Source organism: Microtus oregoni, unplaced genomic scaffold, assembly GCF_018167655.1.
Source record: "Microtus oregoni isolate MIOR12 unplaced genomic scaffold, Mior012 000051F_ref0000332, whole genome shotgun sequence".
Classification (NCBI taxonomy): domain Eukaryota; kingdom Metazoa; phylum Chordata; class Mammalia; order Rodentia; family Cricetidae; genus Microtus; species Microtus oregoni.
In genome coordinates this window covers 10000001-10017246 of record NW_024543811.1, presented here as the reverse complement: position 1 = coordinate 10017246, position 17246 = coordinate 10000001, and positions in this window count along the sequence as shown.

The following is a 17246-nucleotide window of genomic DNA, read 5'->3' as shown; positions in this document are numbered from 1 at the left end:
ACCCTGAGTACTGAGCACCCAGCACCCCGAGCACTGAGCACCCAGCACCCCGAGAATGAGCACCCAGCACCCTGAGTACTGAGCACCCAGCACCCTGAGTACTGAGCACTAAGCACCCAGAGCACTGAGCACCCAGCACCCCGAGCACGGAGTACCCAGGACCCCGAGCACTGAGTACTGAGCACCCAGCACCCTGAGTACTGAGCACCCAGCACCCTGAGTACTGAGCAACCAGCACCCTGAGCACTTAGCACTGAGCACCCAGCACCCTGAGCACTGAGCACTGAGCACCCAGCACCACAGCCCTGAGCACCCAGCACCCCGAGCACTGAGCACCCAGCACCCTGAGCACTGAGCACCCAGCACCCTGAGTACTGAGCACCCAGCACCCTGAGTACTGAGCACCCAGCACCCTGAGTACTGAGCACCCAGCACCCTGAGCACTGAGCACCCAGCAACCCGAGCACTGAGCACCCAGCACCCTGAGTACTGAGCACCCAGCACCCCGAGTACTGAGCACCCAGCAACCTGAGTACTGAGCACCCAGCACCCCGAGCACTGAGCACCCAGCACCCTGAGTACTGAGCACCCTGGGTACTGAGCACTGAGCACCGAGCACCCTGAGTACTGAGCACCCTGAGGACTGAGCACCAAGCACCCTGAGCTCTGAGCACCCAGCACCCTGAGTACTGAGCACTGATCACCCTGAGCACTGAGCACCCAGGACCCCGAGCACTGAGCACCCAGCACCCTGAGTACTGAGCACCCAGCACATTGAGCACTGAGCACCGAGCACCCTGAGTACTGAACACCCAGCACCCTGAGCACTGAGCACTGAGCACCCAGCACCCTGAACACTGAGCACTGAGCACCCAGCACCCCGAGCACTGAGCACCCAGCACCCTGAGCACCCAGCACCCTGAGCACTGAGCACCCTGAGCACTGAGCACCCTGAGCACTGAGCACTGAGCACCCAGCTCCCTGAGTACTGAGCACCCAACACTCTGAGCACTGAGCACCCAGCACGCTGAGTACTGAGCACTGAGCACACAGCACCCCGAGCACTGAGCACCCAGCACCCCGAGCACTGAGCACTGAGCACACTGAGCACTGAGCACCCAGAACCCCGAGTACTGAGCACTGAGCACCCTGAGTACTGAGCACCCAGCACCCTGAGCACTGAGAACCCTGAGTACTGAGCACCGAGCACCCTGAGTACTGAGCACCCAGCACCCTGAGCACTGAGCACGGAGCACCCTGAGGACTGAGCACCCAGCACCCTGAGCACTGAGCACCCAGCAACTTGAGTACTGAGCACCGAGCACCCCGAGCACTGAGCACCCAGCACGCTGAATACTGAGCACCCAGCACCCTGAGCACTGAGCACCCAGCACCCCGAGCACTGAGCACCCAGCACCCGGAGCACTGATCACCCAGCACACTGAGTACTGAGCACCCAACACCCAGAGTACTGAGCACCCAGCACCCTGAGCACTGAGCACCCAGCACCCTGAGTACTGAGCACCCAGCACCCTGAGTACTGAGAACCCAGCACCCTGAGCACTGAGCACTGAGCACCCAACACCCTGAGCACTGAGCACTGAGCACCCAGCACCCCGAGCACTGAGCACCCAGCACCCTGAGCACTGAGCACCCAGCACCCTGAGCACTGAGCACCCAGCCCCCTGAGTACTGAGCACCCAGCACCATGAGTACTGAGCACCCAGCACCCTGAGTACTGAGCACCGAGCACCGCGAGCACTGAGCACCCAGCACCCTGAGCACTGAGCACCCTGAGGACTGAGCACCCAGCACCCTGAGCACTGAGCACCCAGCACCCTGAGTACTGAGCACCGATCTCCCTGAGCACTGAGCACCCAGGACCCCGAGCACTGAGCACACAGCACCCTGAGTACAGAGCACCCTGAGTACTGAGCACCGATCACCCTGAGCACTGAGCACCCAGCACCCTGAGTACTGAGCACCCAGCACCCCGAGCACTGAGCACCCAGCACCCCGAGAATGAGCACCCAGCACCCTGAGTACTGAGAACCGAGCACCCTGAGTACTGAGTACCCAGCACCCTGAGTACTGAGCCTCCAGCACCCTGAGTACTGAGCACCCAGCACCCCGAGCACTGAGCACCCAGCACCCCAAGAATGAGCACCCAGCACCCTGAGTACTGAGCACCCAGCACCCTGAGTACTGAGCACTAAGCACCCAGAGCACTGAGCACCCAGCACCCCGATCACGGAGCACCCAGGACCCCGAGCACTGAGTACTGAGCACCCAGCACCCTGAGTACTGAGCACCGAGCTCCCCGAGCATTGAGCACCCTGAGTACTGAGCACCCAGCACCCCGATTACTGAGCACCCAGCACCCTGAGCACTGATCACCCAGCACCCTGAGCACTGAGCACCCAGCACCCTGAGTACTGAGCACCCAGCACACTGAGTACTGAGCACCCAGCACCCCGAGCACTGAGCACCCAGCACCCTGTGTACTGAGCACTGAGCACCCTGAGTACTAAGCACCCAGCACCCTGAGTACTGAGCACCCAGGACCCTGAGCACTGAGCACCGAGCACCCCGAGCACTGAGCACCCAGCACCCTGAGCACTCAGCACCCAGCACCCCAAGCACTGAGCACCCAGCACCCTGAGCACTGAGCACCCAGCACCCTGAGCACGGAGCACCCTGAGTACTGAGCACCGATCACCCTGAGCACTGAGCACCCAGCACCCTGAGTACTGAGCACCCAGCACATTGAGCACTGAGCACCAAGCACCCGGAGCACTGAGCACCCAGCACCCTGAGCACTGAGCACCCAGCACCTTGAGTACTGAGCACTGAGCACCCCGAGTACTGAGCACCCAGCACCCCGAGCACTGAGCTCCCAGCAACCTGAGTACTGAGAACAGATCACCCTGAGTACTGAGCACCCAGCACCCTGAGTACTGAGCCCCCAGCACCCTGAGTACTGAGCACCCAGCACCCCGAGCACTGAGCACCCAGCACCCCGAGAATGAGCACCGAGCACCCTGAGTACTGAGAACAGAGCACCCTGAGTACTGAGCACCCAGCACCCTGAGTACTGAGCCTCCAGCACCCTGAGTACTGAGCACCCAGCACCCCGAGCACTGAGCACCCAGCACCCCGAGAATGAGCACCCAGCACCCTGAGTACTGAGCACCCAGCACCCTGAGTACTGAGCACTAAGCACCCAGAGCACTGAGCACCCAGCACCCCGAGCACGGAGTACCCAGGACCCCGAGCACTGAGTACTGAGCACCCAGCACCCTGAGTACTGAGCACCCAGCACCCTGAGTACTGAGCAACCAGCACCCTGAGCACTTAGCACTGAGCACCCAGCACCCTGAGCACTGAGCACTGAGCACCCAGCACCACAGCCCTGAGCACCCAGCACCCCGAGCACTGAGCACCCAGCACCCTGAGCACTGAGCACCCAGCACCCTGAGTACTGAGCACCCAGCACCCTGAGTACTGAGCACCCAGCACCCTGAGTACTGAGCACCCAGCACCCTGAGCACTGAGCACCCAGCAACCCGAGCACTGAGCACCCAGCACCCTGAGTACTGAGCACCCAGCACCCCGAGTACTGAGCACCCAGCAACCTGAGTACTGAGCACCCAGCACCCCGAGCACTGAGCACCCAGCACCCTGAGTACTGAGCACCCTGGGTACTGAGCACTGAGCACCGAGCACCCTGAGTACTGAGCACCCTGAGGACTGAGCACCAAGCACCCTGAGCTCTGAGCACCCAGCACCCTGAGTACTGAGCACTGATCACCCTGAGCACTGAGCACCCAGGACCCCGAGCACTGAGCACCCAGCACCCTGAGTACTGAGCACCCAGCACATTGAGCACTGAGCACCGAGCACCCTGAGTACTGAACACCCAGCACCCTGAGCACTGAGCACTGAGCACCCAGCACCCTGAACACTGAGCACTGAGCACCCAGCACCCCGAGCACTGAGCACCCAGCACCCTGAGCACCCAGCACCCTGAGCACTGAGCACCCTGAGCACTGAGCACCCTGAGCACTGAGCACTGAGCACCCAGCTCCCTGAGTACTGAGCACCCAACACTCTGAGCACTGAGCACCCAGCACGCTGAGTACTGAGCACTGAGCACACAGCACCCCGAGCACTGAGCACCCAGCACCCCGAGCACTGAGCACTGAGCACACTGAGCACTGAGCACCCAGAACCCCGAGTACTGAGCACTGAGCACCCTGAGTACTGAGCACCCAGCACCCTGAGCACTGAGAACCCTGAGTACTGAGCACCGAGCACCCTGAGTACTGAGCACCCAGCACCCTGAGCACTGAGCACGGAGCACCCTGAGGACTGAGCACCCAGCACCCTGAGCACTGAGCACCCAGCAACTTGAGTACTGAGCACCGAGCACCCCGAGCACTGAGCACCCAGCACGCTGAATACTGAGCACCCAGCACCCTGAGCACTGAGCACCCAGCACCCCGAGCACTGAGCACCCAGCACCCGGAGCACTGAGCACCCAGCACACTGAGTACTGAGCACCCAACACCCAGAGTACTGAGCACCCAGCACCCTGAGCACTGAGCACCCAGCACCCTGAGTACTGAGCACCCAGCACCCTGAGTACTGAGAACCCAGCACCCTGAGCACTGAGCACTGAGCACCCAACACCCTGAGCACTGAGCACTGAGCACCCAGCACCCCGAGCACTGAGCACCCAGCACCCTGAGCACTGAGCACCCAGCACCCTGAGCACTGAGCACCCAGCCCCCTGAGTACTGAGCACCCAGCACCATGAGTACTGAGCACCCAGCACCCTGAGTACTGAGCACCGAGCACCGCGAGCACTGAGCACCCAGCACCCTGAGCACTGAGCACCCTGAGGACTGAGCACCCAGCACCCTGAGCACTGAGCACCCAGCACCCTGAGTACTGAGCACCGATCTCCCTGAGCACTGAGCACCCAGGACCCCGAGCACTGAGCACACAGCACCCTGAGTACAGAGCACCCTGAGTACTGAGCACCGATCACCCTGAGCACTGAGCACCCAGCACCCTGAGTACTGAGCACCCAGCACCCTGTGCACTGAGCACCCAGCACCCTGAGCACTGAGCTCCCAGCACCCTGATTACCGAGCACCCAGCACCCTGAGTACTGAGTACCCAGCACCCTGAGCACTGAGCACCCAGCACCCTGAGTACTGAGCACCCAGCACCCTGAGTACTGAGCACCCAGCACCACCCTCAGCACTGAGCACCCAGCACCCCGAGCACTGAGCACCCAGCACCCTGAGCACTGAGCACCCAGCACCCCGAGTACTGAGCACCCAGCACCCCGAGTACTGAGCACCGAGCACCCCGAGCACTGAGCACCCAGCACACTGAGTACTGAGCACCCAGCACCCTGAGTACTGAGCACTGAGCAAATCGAGTACTGAGCACCCAGCACCCCGAGCACTGAGCACCCAGCAAACTGAGTACTGAGAACAGATCACCCTGAGTACTGAGCACCCAGCACCCTGAGTACTGAGCACTGAGCACCCCGAGTACTGAGCACCCAGCACCCTGAGCACTGAGCACCCTGAGGACTGAGCACCCAGCACCCTGAGCACTGAGCACCCAGCACCCTGAGTACTGAGCACCGATCACCCTGAGCACTGAGCACCCAGCACCCTGAGTACAGAGCACCCAGCACCCCGAGTACTGAGCACCCAACACCCTGAGCACTGAGCACTGAGCACCCAGCACCCCGAGCACTGAGCACCCAGCACCCTGAGTACTGAGCACCCAGCACCCCGAGCACTGAGCACCCAGCACCCCGAGAATGAGCACCCAGCACCCTGAGTACTGAGCACCCAGCACCCTGAGTACTGAGCACCCAGCACCCTGAGTACTGAGCAACCAGCACCCTGAGCACTGAGCACTGAGCACCCAGCACCCTGAGCACTGAGCACTGAGCACCCAGCACCACAGCCCTGAGCACCCAGCACCCCGAGCACTGAGCACCCAGCACCCTGAGCACTGAGCACCCAGCACCCTGAGTACTGAGCACCCAGCACCCTGAGTACTGAGCACCCAGCACCCTGAGCACTGAGCAACCAGAAACCCGAGCACTGAGCACCCAGCACCCTGAGTACTGAGCACCCAGCACCCCGAGTACTGAGCACCCAGCACCCTGAGTACTGAGCACCCAGCACCCCGAGCACTGAGCACCCAGCACCCTGAGTACTGAGCACCCTGAGTACTGAGCACTGAGCACCGAGCACCCTGAGTACTGAGCACCCTGAGGACTGAGCACCCAGCACCCTGAGTACTGAGCACTGATCACCCTGAGCACTGAGCACCCAGGACCCCGAGCACTGAGCACCCAGCACCCTGAGTACTGAGCACCCAGCACATTGAGCACTGAGCACCGAGCACCCTGAGTACTGAACACCCAGCACCCTGAGCACTGAGCACTGAGCACCCAGCACCCTGAACACTGAGCACTGAGCACCCAGCACCCCGAGCACTGAGCACCCAGCACCCTGAGCACCCAGCACCCTGAGCACTGAGCACCCTGAGCACTGAGCACCCTGAGCACTGAGCACTGAGCACCCAGCTCCCTGAGTACTGAGCACCCAACACTCTGAGCACTGAGCACCCAGCACGCTGAGTACTGAGCACTGAGCACACAGCACCCCGAGCACTGAGCACCCAGCACCCCGAGCACTGAGCACTGAGCACACTGAGCACTGAGCACCCAGAACCCCGAGTACTGAGCACTGAGCACCCTGAGTACTGAGCACCCAGCACCCTGAGCACTGAGAACCCTGAGTACTGAGCACCGAGCACCCTGAGTACTGAGCACCCAGCACCCTGAGCACTGAGCACGGAGCACCCCGAGGACTGAGCACACAGCACCCTGAGCACTGAGCACCCAGCACCTTGAGTACTGAGCACCGAGCACCCCGAGCACTGAGCACCCAGCACGCTGAATACTGAGCACCCAGCACCCTGAGCACTGAGCACCCAGCACCCCGAGCACTGAGCACCCAGCACCCGGAGCACTGAGCACCCAGCACACTGAGTACTGAGCACCCAACACCCAGAGTACTGAGCACCCAGCACCCTGAGCACTGAGCACCCAGCACCCTGAGTACTGAGCACCCAGCACCCTGAGTACTGAGAACCCAGCACCCTGAGCACTGAGCACTGAGCACCCAACACCCTGAGCACTGAGCACTGAGCACCCAGCACCCCGAGCACTGAGCACCCAGCACCCTGATCACTGAGCACCCAGCACCCTGAGCACTGAGCACCCAGCCCCCTGAGTACTGAGCACCCAGCACCATGAGTACTGAGCACCCAGCACCCTGAGTACTGAGCACCGAGCACCGCGAGCACTGAGCACCCAGCACCCTGAGCACTGAGCACCCTGAGGACTGAGCACCCGGCACCCTGAGCACTGAGCACCCAGCACCCTGAGTACTGAGCACCGATCTCCCTGAGCACTGAGCACCCAGGACCCCGAGCACTGAGCACCCAGCACCCTGAGTACAGAGCACCCTGAGTACTGAGCACCGATCACCCTGAGCACTGAGCACCCAGCACCCTGAGTACTGAGCACCCAGCACCCTGAGCACTGAGCACCCAGCACCCTGAGCACTGAGCTCCCAGCACCCTGATTACCGAGCACCCAGCACCCTGAGTACTGAGTACCCAGCACCCTGAGCACTGAGCACCCAGCACCCTGTGTACTGAGCACCCAGCACCCTGAGTACTGAGCACCCAGCACCACCCTCAGCACTGAGCACCCAGCACCCCGAGCACTGAGCACCCAGCACCCTGAGCACTGAGCACCCAGCACCCCGAGTACTGAGCACCCAGCACACCGAGTACTGAGCACCGAGCACCCCGAGCACTGAGCACCCAGCACACTGAGTACTGAGCACCCAGCACCCTGAGTACTGAGCACTGAGCACCCCGAGTACTGAGCACCCAGCACCCCGAGCACTGAGCACCCAGCAAACTGAGTACTGAGAACAGATCACCCTGAGTACTGAGCACCCAGCACCCTGAGTACTGAGCACTGAGCACCCCGAGTACTGAGCACCCAGCACCCCGAGCACTGAGCACTCAGCACACTGAGTACTGAGCACCGAGCACCCTGAGCACTGAGCACCCAGCACCCTGATCACTGAGCACCCTGAGGACTGAGCACCCAGCACCCTGAGCACTGAGCACCCAGCACCCTGAGTACTGAGCACCGATCACCCTGAGCACTGAGCACCCAGCACCCTGAGTACAGAGCACCCAGCACCCCGAGTACTGAGCACCCAACACCCTGAGCACTGAGCACTGAGCACCCAGCACCCCGAGCACTGAGCACCCAGCACCCTGAGTACTGAGCACCCAGCACCCCGAGCACTGAGCACCCAGCACCCCGAGAATGAGCACCCAGCACCCTGAGTACTGAGCACCCAGCACATTGAGCACTGAGCACCAAGCACCCGGAGCACTGAGCACCCAGCACCCTGAGCACTGTGCACCCAGCACCTTGAGTACTGAGCACTGAGCACCCCGAGTACTGAGCACCCAGCACCCCGAGCACTGAGCTCCCAGCAACCTGAGTACTGAGAACAGATCACCCTGAGTACTGAGCACCCAGCACCCTGAGTACTGAGCCCCCAGCACCCTGAGTACTGAGCACCCAGCACCCCGAGCACTGAGCACCCAGCACCCCGAGAATGAGCACCGAGCACCCTGAGTACTGAGAACCGAGCACCCTGAGTACTGAGCACCCAGCACCCTGAGTACTGAGCCTCCAGCACCCTGAGTACTGAGCACCCAGCACCCCGAGCACTGAGCACCCAGCACCCCGAGAATGAGCACCCAGCACCCTGAGTACTGAGCACCCAGCACCCTGAGTACTGAGCACTAAGCACCCAGAGCACTGAGCACCCAGCACCCCGAGCACGGAGTACCCAGGACCCCGAGCACTGAGTACTGAGCACCCAGCACCCTGAGTACTGAGCACCCAGCACCCTGAGTACTGAGCAACCAGCACCCTGAGCACTTAGCACTGAGCACCCAGCACCCTGAGCACTGAGCAATGAGCACCCAGCACCACAGCCCTGAGCACCCAGCACCCCGAGCACTGAGCACCCAGCACCCTGAGCACTGAGCACCCAGCACCCTGAGTACTGAGCACCCAGCACCCTGAGTACTGAGCACCCAGCACCCTGAGTACTGAGCACCCAGCACCCTGAGCACTGAGCACCCAGCAACCCGAGCACTGAGCACCCAGCACCCTGAGTACTGAGCACCCAGCACCCCGAGTACTGAGCACCCAGCAACCTGAGTACTGAGCACCCAGCACCCCGAGCACTGAGCACCCAGCACCCTGAGTACTGAGCACCCTGGGTACTGAGCACTGAGCACCGAGCACCCTGAGTACTGAGCACCCTGAGGACTGAGCACCAAGCACCCTGAGCTCTGAGCACCCAGCACCCTGAGTACTGAGCACTGATCACCCTGAGCACTGAGCACCCAGGACCCCGAGCACTGAGCACCCAGCACCCTGAGTACTGAGCACCCAGCACATTGAGCACTGAGCACCGAGCACCCTGAGTACTGAACACCCAGCACCCTGAGCACTGAGCACTGAGCACCCAGCACCCTGAACACTGAGCACTGAGCACCCAGCACCCCGAGCACTGAGCACCCAGCACCCTGAGCACCCAGCACCCTGAGCACTGAGCACCCTGAGCACTGAGCACCCCGAGCACTGAGCACTGAGCACCCAGCTCCCTGAGTACTGAGCACCCAACACTCTGAGCACTGAGCACCCAGCACGCTGAGTACTGAGCACTGAGCACACAGCACCCCGAGCACTGAGCACCCAGCACCCCGAGCACTGAGCACTGAGCACACTGAGCACTGAGCACCCAGAACCCCGAGTACTGAGCACTGAGCACCCTGAGTACTGAGCACCCAGCACCCTGAGCACTGAGAACCCTGAGTACTGAGCACCGAGCACCCTGAGTACTGAGCACCCAGCACCCTGAGCACTGAGCACGGAGCACCCTGAGGACTGAGCACCCAGCACCCTGAGCACTGAGCACCCAGCAACTTGAGTACTGAGCACCGAGCACCCCGAGCACTGAGCACCCAGCACGCTGAATACTGAGCACCCAGCACCCTGAGCACTGAGCACCCAGCACCCCGAGCACTGAGCACCCAGCACCCGGAGCACTGAGCACCCAGCACACTGAGTACTGAGCACCCAACACCCAGAGTACTGAGCACCCAGCACCCTGAGCACTGAGCACCCAGCACCCTGAGTACTGAGCACCCAGCACCCTGAGTACTGAGAACCCAGCACCCTGAGCACTGAGCACTGAGCACCCAACACCCTGAGCACTGAGCACTGAGCACCCAGCACCCCGAGCACTGAGCACCCAGCACCCTGAGCACTGAGCACCCAGCACCCTGAGCACTGAGCACCCAGCCCCCTGAGTACTGAGCACCCAGCACCATGAGTACTGAGCACCCAGCACCCTGAGTACTGAGCACCGAGCACCGCGAGCACTGAGCACCCAGCACCCTGAGCACTGAGCACCCTGAGGACTGAGCACCCAGCACCCTGAGCACTGAGCACCCAGCACCCTGAGTACTGAGCACCGATCTCCCTGAGCACTGAGCACCCAGGACCCCGAGCACTGAGCACACAGCACCCTGAGTACAGAGCACCCTGAGTACTGAGCACCGATCACCCTGAGCACTGAGCACCCAGCACCCTGAGTACTGAGCACCCAGCACCCTGTGCACTGAGCACCCAGCACCCTGAGCACTGAGCTCCCAGCACCCTGATTACCGAGCACCCAGCACCCTGAGTACTGAGTACCCAGCACCCTGAGCACTGAGCACCCAGCACCCTGAGTACTGAGCACCCAGCACCCTGAGTACTGAGCACCCAGCACCACCCTCAGCACTGAGCACCCAGCACCCCGAGCACTGAGCACCCAGCACCCTGAGCACTGAGCACCCAGCACCCCGAGTACTGAGCACCCAGCACCCCGAGTACTGAGCACCGAGCACCCCGAGCACTGAGCACCCAGCACACTGAGTACTGAGCACCCAGCACCCTGAGTACTGAGCACTGAGCAAATCGAGTACTGAGCACCCAGCACCCCGAGCACTGAGCACCCAGCAAACTGAGTACTGAGAACAGATCACCCTGAGTACTGAGCACCCAGCACCCTGAGTACTGAGCACTGAGCACCCCGAGTACTGAGCACCCAGCACCCTGAGCACTGAGCACCCTGAGGACTGAGCACCCAGCACCCTGAGCACTGAGCACCCAGCACCCTGAGTACTGAGCACCGATCACCCTGAGCACTGAGCACCCAGCACCCTGAGTACAGAGCACCCAGCACCCCGAGTACTGAGCACCCAACACCCTGAGCACTGAGCACTGAGCACCCAGCACCCCGAGCACTGAGCACCCAGCACCCTGAGTACTGAGCACCCAGCACCCCGAGCACTGAGCACCCAGCACCCCGAGAATGAGCACCCAGCACCCTGAGTACTGAGCACCCAGCACCCTGAGTACTGAGCACCCAGCACCCTGAGTACTGAGCAACCAGCACCCTGAGCACTGAGCACTGAGCACCCAGCACCCTGAGCACTGAGCACTGAGCACCCAGCACCACAGCCCTGAGCACCCAGCACCCCGAGCACTGAGCACCCAGCACCCTGAGCACTGAGCACCCAGCACCCTGAGTACTGAGCACCCAGCACCCTGAGTACTGAGCACCCAGCACCCTGAGCACTGAGCAACCAGAAACCCGAGCACTGAGCACCCAGCACCCTGAGTACTGAGCACCCAGCACCCCGAGTACTGAGCACCCAGCACCCTGAGTACTGAGCACCCAGCACCCCGAGCACTGAGCACCCAGCACCCTGAGTACTGAGCACCCTGAGTACTGAGCACTGAGCACCGAGCACCCTGAGTACTGAGCACCCTGAGGACTGAGCACCCAGCACCCTGAGCACTGAGCACCCAGCACCCTGAGTACTGAGCACTGATCACCCTGAGCACTGAGCACCCAGGACCCCGAGCACTGAGCACCCAGCACCCTGAGTACTGAGCACCCAGCACATTGAGCACTGAGCACCGAGCACCCTGAGTACTGAACACCCAGCACCCTGAGCACTGAGCACTGAGCACCCAGCACCCTGAACACTGAGCACTGAGCACCCAGCACCCCGAGCACTGAGCACCCAGCACCCTGAGCACCCAGCACCCTGAGCACTGAGCACCCTGAGCACTGAGCACCCTGAGCACTGAGCACTGAGCACCCAGCTCCCTGAGTACTGAGCACCCAACACTCTGAGCACTGAGCACCCAGCACGCTGAGTACTGAGCACTGAGCACACAGCACCCCGAGCACTGAGCACCCAGCACCCCGAGCACTGAGCACTGAGCACACTGAGCACTGAGCACCCAGAACCCCGAGTACTGAGCACTGAGCACCCTGAGTACTGAGCACCCAGCACCCTGAGCACTGAGAACCCTGAGTACTGAGCACCGAGCACCCTGAGTACTGAGCACCCAGCACCCTGAGCACTGAGCACGGAGCACCCCGAGGACTGAGCACACAGCACCCTGAGCACTGAGCACCCAGCACCTTGAGTACTGAGCACCGAGCACCCCGAGCACTGAGCACCCAGCACGCTGAATACTGAGCACCCAGCACCCTGAGCACTGAGCACCCAGCACCCCGAGCACTGAGCACCCAGCACCCGGAGCACTGAGCACCCAGCACACTGAGTACTGAGCACCCAACACCCAGAGTACTGAGCACCCAGCACCCTGAGCACTGAGCACCCAGCACCCTGAGTACTGAGCACCCAGCACCCTGAGTACTGAGAACCCAGCACCCTGAGCACTGAGCACTGAGCACCCAACACCCTGAGCACTGAGCACTGAGCACCCAGCACCCCGAGCACTGAGCACCCAGCACCCTGAGCACTGAGCACCCAGCACCCTGAGCACTGAGCACCCAGCCCCCTGAGTACTGAGCACCCAGCACCATGAGTACTGAGCACCCAGCACCCTGAGTACTGAGCACCGAGCACCGCGAGCACTGAGCACCCAGCACCCTGAGCACTGAGCACCCTGAGGACTGAGCACCCGGCACCCTGAGCACTGAGCACCCAGCACCCTGAGTACTGAGCACCGATCTCCCTGAGCACTGAGCACCCAGGACCCCGAGCACTGAGCACCCAGCACCCTGAGTACAGAGCACCCTGAGTACTGAGCACCGATCACCCTGAGCACTGAGCACCCAGCACCCTGAGTACTGAGCACCCAGCACCCTGAGCACTGAGCACCCAGCACCCTGAGCACTGAGCTCCCAGCACCCTGATTACCGAGCACCCAGCACCCTGAGTACTGAGTACCCAGCACCCTGAGCACTGAGCACCCAGCACCCTGTGTACTGAGCACCCAGCACCCTGAGTACTGAGCACCCAGCACCACCCTCAGCACTGAGCACCCAGCACCCCGAGCACTGAGCACCCAGCACCCTGAGCACTGAGCACCCAGCACCCCGAGTACTGAGCACCCAGCACCCCGAGTACTGAGCACCGAGCACCCCGAGCACTGAGCACCCAGCACACTGAGTACTGAGCACCCAGCACCCTGAGTACTGAGCACTGAGCACCCCGAGTACTGAGCACCCAGCACCCCGAGCACTGAGCACCCAGCAAACTGAGTACTGAGAACAGATCACCCTGAGTACTGAGCACCCAGCACCCTGAGTACTGAGCACTGAGCACCCCGAGTACTGAGCACCCAGCACCCCGAGCACTGAGCACTCAGCACCCTGAGTACTGAGCACCGAGCACCCTGAGCACTGAGCACCCAGCACCCTGATCACTGAGCACCCTGAGGACTGAGCACCCAGCACCCTGAGCACTGAGCACCCAGCACCCCGAGTACTGAGCACCCAACACCCTGAGCACTGAGCACTGAGCACCCAGCACCCCGAGCACTGAGCACCCAGCACCCTGAGTACTGAGCACCCAGCACCCCGAGCACTGAGCACCCAGCACCCCGAGAATGAGCACCCAGCACCCTGAGTACTGAGCACCCAGCACATTGAGCACTGAGCACCAAGCACCCGGAGCACTGAGCACCCAGCACCCTGAGCACTGAGCACCCAGCACCTTGAGTACTGAGCACTGAGCACCCCGAGTACTGAGCACCCAGCACCCCGAGCACTGAGCTCCCAGCAACCTGAGTACTGAGAACAGATCACCCTGAGTACTGAGCACCCAGCACCCTGAGTACTGAGCCCCCAGCACCCTGAGTACTGAGCACCCAGCACCCCGAGCACTGAGCACCCAGCACCCCGAGAATGAGCACCGAGCACCCTGAGTACTGAGAACCGAGCACCCTGAGTACTGAGCACCCAGCACCCTGAGTACTGAGCCTCCAGCACCCTGAGTACTGAGCACCCAGCACCCCGAGCACTGAGCACCCAGCACCCCGAGAATGAGCACCCAGCACCCTGAGTACTGAGCACCCAGCACCCTGAGTACTGAGCACTAAGCACCCAGAGCACTGAGCACCCAGCACCCCGAGCACGGAGTACCCAGGACCCCGAGCACTGAGTACTGAGCACCCAGCACCCTGAGTACTGAGCACCCAGCACCCTGAGTACTGAGCAACCAGCACCCTGAGCACTTAGCACTGAGCACCCAGCACCCTGAGCACTGAGCAATGAGCACCCAGCACCACAGCCCTGAGCACCCAGCACCCCGAGCACTGAGCACCCAGCACCCTGAGCACTGAGCACCCAGCACCCTGAGTACTGAGCACCCAGCACCCTGAGTACTGAGCACCCAGCACCCTGAGTACTGAGCACCCAGCACCCTGAGCACTGAGCACCCAGCAACCCGAGCACTGAGCACCCAGCACCCTGAGTACTGAGCACCCAGCACCCCGAGTACTGAGCACCCAGCAACCTGAGTACTGAGCACCCAGCACCCCGAGCACTGAGCACCCAGCACCCTGAGTACTGAGCACCCTGGGTACTGAGCACTGAGCACCGAGCACCCTGAGTACTGAGCACCCTGAGGACTGAGCACCAAGCACCCTGAGCACTGAGCACCCAGCACCCTGAGTACTGAGCACTGATCACCCTGAGCACTGAGCACCCAGGACCCCGAGCACTGAGCACCCAGCACCCTGAGTACTGAGCACCCAGCACATTGAGCACTGAGCACCGAGCACCCTGAGTACTGAACACCCAGCACCCTGAGCACTGAGCACTGAGCACCCAGCACCCTGAACACTGAGCACTGAGCACCCAGCACCCCGAGCACTGAGCACCCAGCACCCTGAGCACCCAGCACCCTGAGCACTGAGCACCCTGAGCACTGAGCACCCTGAGCACTGAGCACTGAGCACCCAGCTCCCTGAGTACTGAGCACCCAACACTCTGAGCACTGAGCACCCAGCACGCTGAGTACTGAGCACTGAGCATACAGCACCCCGAGCACTGAGCACCCAGCACCCCGAGCACTGAGCACTGAGCACACTGAGCACTGAGCACCCAGAACCCCGAGTACTGAGCACTGAGCACCCTGAGTACTGAGCACCCGGCACCCTGAGCACTGAGAACCCTGAGTACTGAGCACCGAGCACCCTGAGTACTGAGCAACCAGCACCCTGAGCACTGAGCACGGAGCACCCCGAGGACTGAGCACCCAGCACCCTGAGCACTGAGCACCCAGCACCTTGAGTACTGAGCACCGAGCACCCCGAGCACTGAGCACCCAGCACGCTGAATACTGAGCACCCAGTACCCTGAGCACTGAGCACCCAGCACCCCGAGCACTGAGCACCCAGCACCCGGAGCACTGAGCACCCAGCACACTGAGTACTGAGCACCCAACACCCAGAGTACTGAGCACCCAGCACCCTGAGCACTGAGCACCCAGCACCCTGAGTACTGAGCACCCAGCACCCTGAGTACTGAGAACCCAGCACCCTGAGCACTGAGCACTGAGCACCCAACACCCTGAGCACTGAGCACTGAGCACCCAGCACCCCGAGCACTGAGCACCCAGCACCCTGAGCACTGAGCACCCAGCACCCTGAGCACTGAGCACCCAGCCCCCTGAGTACTGAGCACCCAGCACCATGAGTACTGAGCACCCAGCACCCTGAGTACTGAGCACCGAGCACCGCGAGCACTGAGCACCCAGCAACCTGAGCACTGAGCACCCTGAGGACTGAGCACCCAGCACCCTGAGCACTGAGCACCCAGCACCCTGAGTACTGAGCACCGATCTCCCTGAACACTGAGCACCCAGGACCCCGAGCACTGAGCACCCAGCACCCTGAGTACAGAGCACCCTGAGTACTGAGCACCGATCACCCTGAGCACTGAGCACCCAGCACCCTGAGTACTGAGCACCCAGCACCCTGTGCACTGAGCACCCAGCACCCTGAGCACTGAGCTCCCAGCACCCTGATTACCGAGCACCCAGCACCCTGAGTACTGAGTACCCAGCACCCTGAGCACTGAGCACCCAGCACCCTGAGTACTGAGCACCCAGCACCCTGAGTACTGAGCACCCAGCACCACCCTCAGCACTGAGCACCCAGCACCCCGAGCACTGAGCACCCAGCACCCTGAGCACTGAGCACCCAGCACCCCGAGTACTGAGCACCCAGCACCCCGAGTACTGAGCACCGAGCACCCCGAGCACTGAGCACCCAGCACACTGAGTACTGAGCACCCAGCACCCTGAGTACTGAGCACTGAGCACCCCGAGTACTGAGCACCCAGGACCCCGAGCACTGAGCACCCAGCAAACTGAGTACTGAGAACAGATCACCCTGAGTACTGAGCACCCAGCACCCTGAGTACTGAGCACTGAGCACCCCGAGTACTGAGCACCCAGCACCCTGAGCACTGAGCACCCTGAGGACTGAGCACCCAGCACCCTGAGCACTGAGCACCCAGCACCCTGAGTACTGAGCACCGATCACCCTGAGCACTGAGCACCCAGCACCCTGAGTACAGAGCACCCAGCACCCCGAGTACTGAGCACCCAACACCCTGAGCACTGAGCACTGAGCACCCAGCACCCCGAGCACTGAGCACCCAGCACCCTGAGTACTGAGCACCCAGCACCCCGAGAATGAGCACCCAGCACCCTGA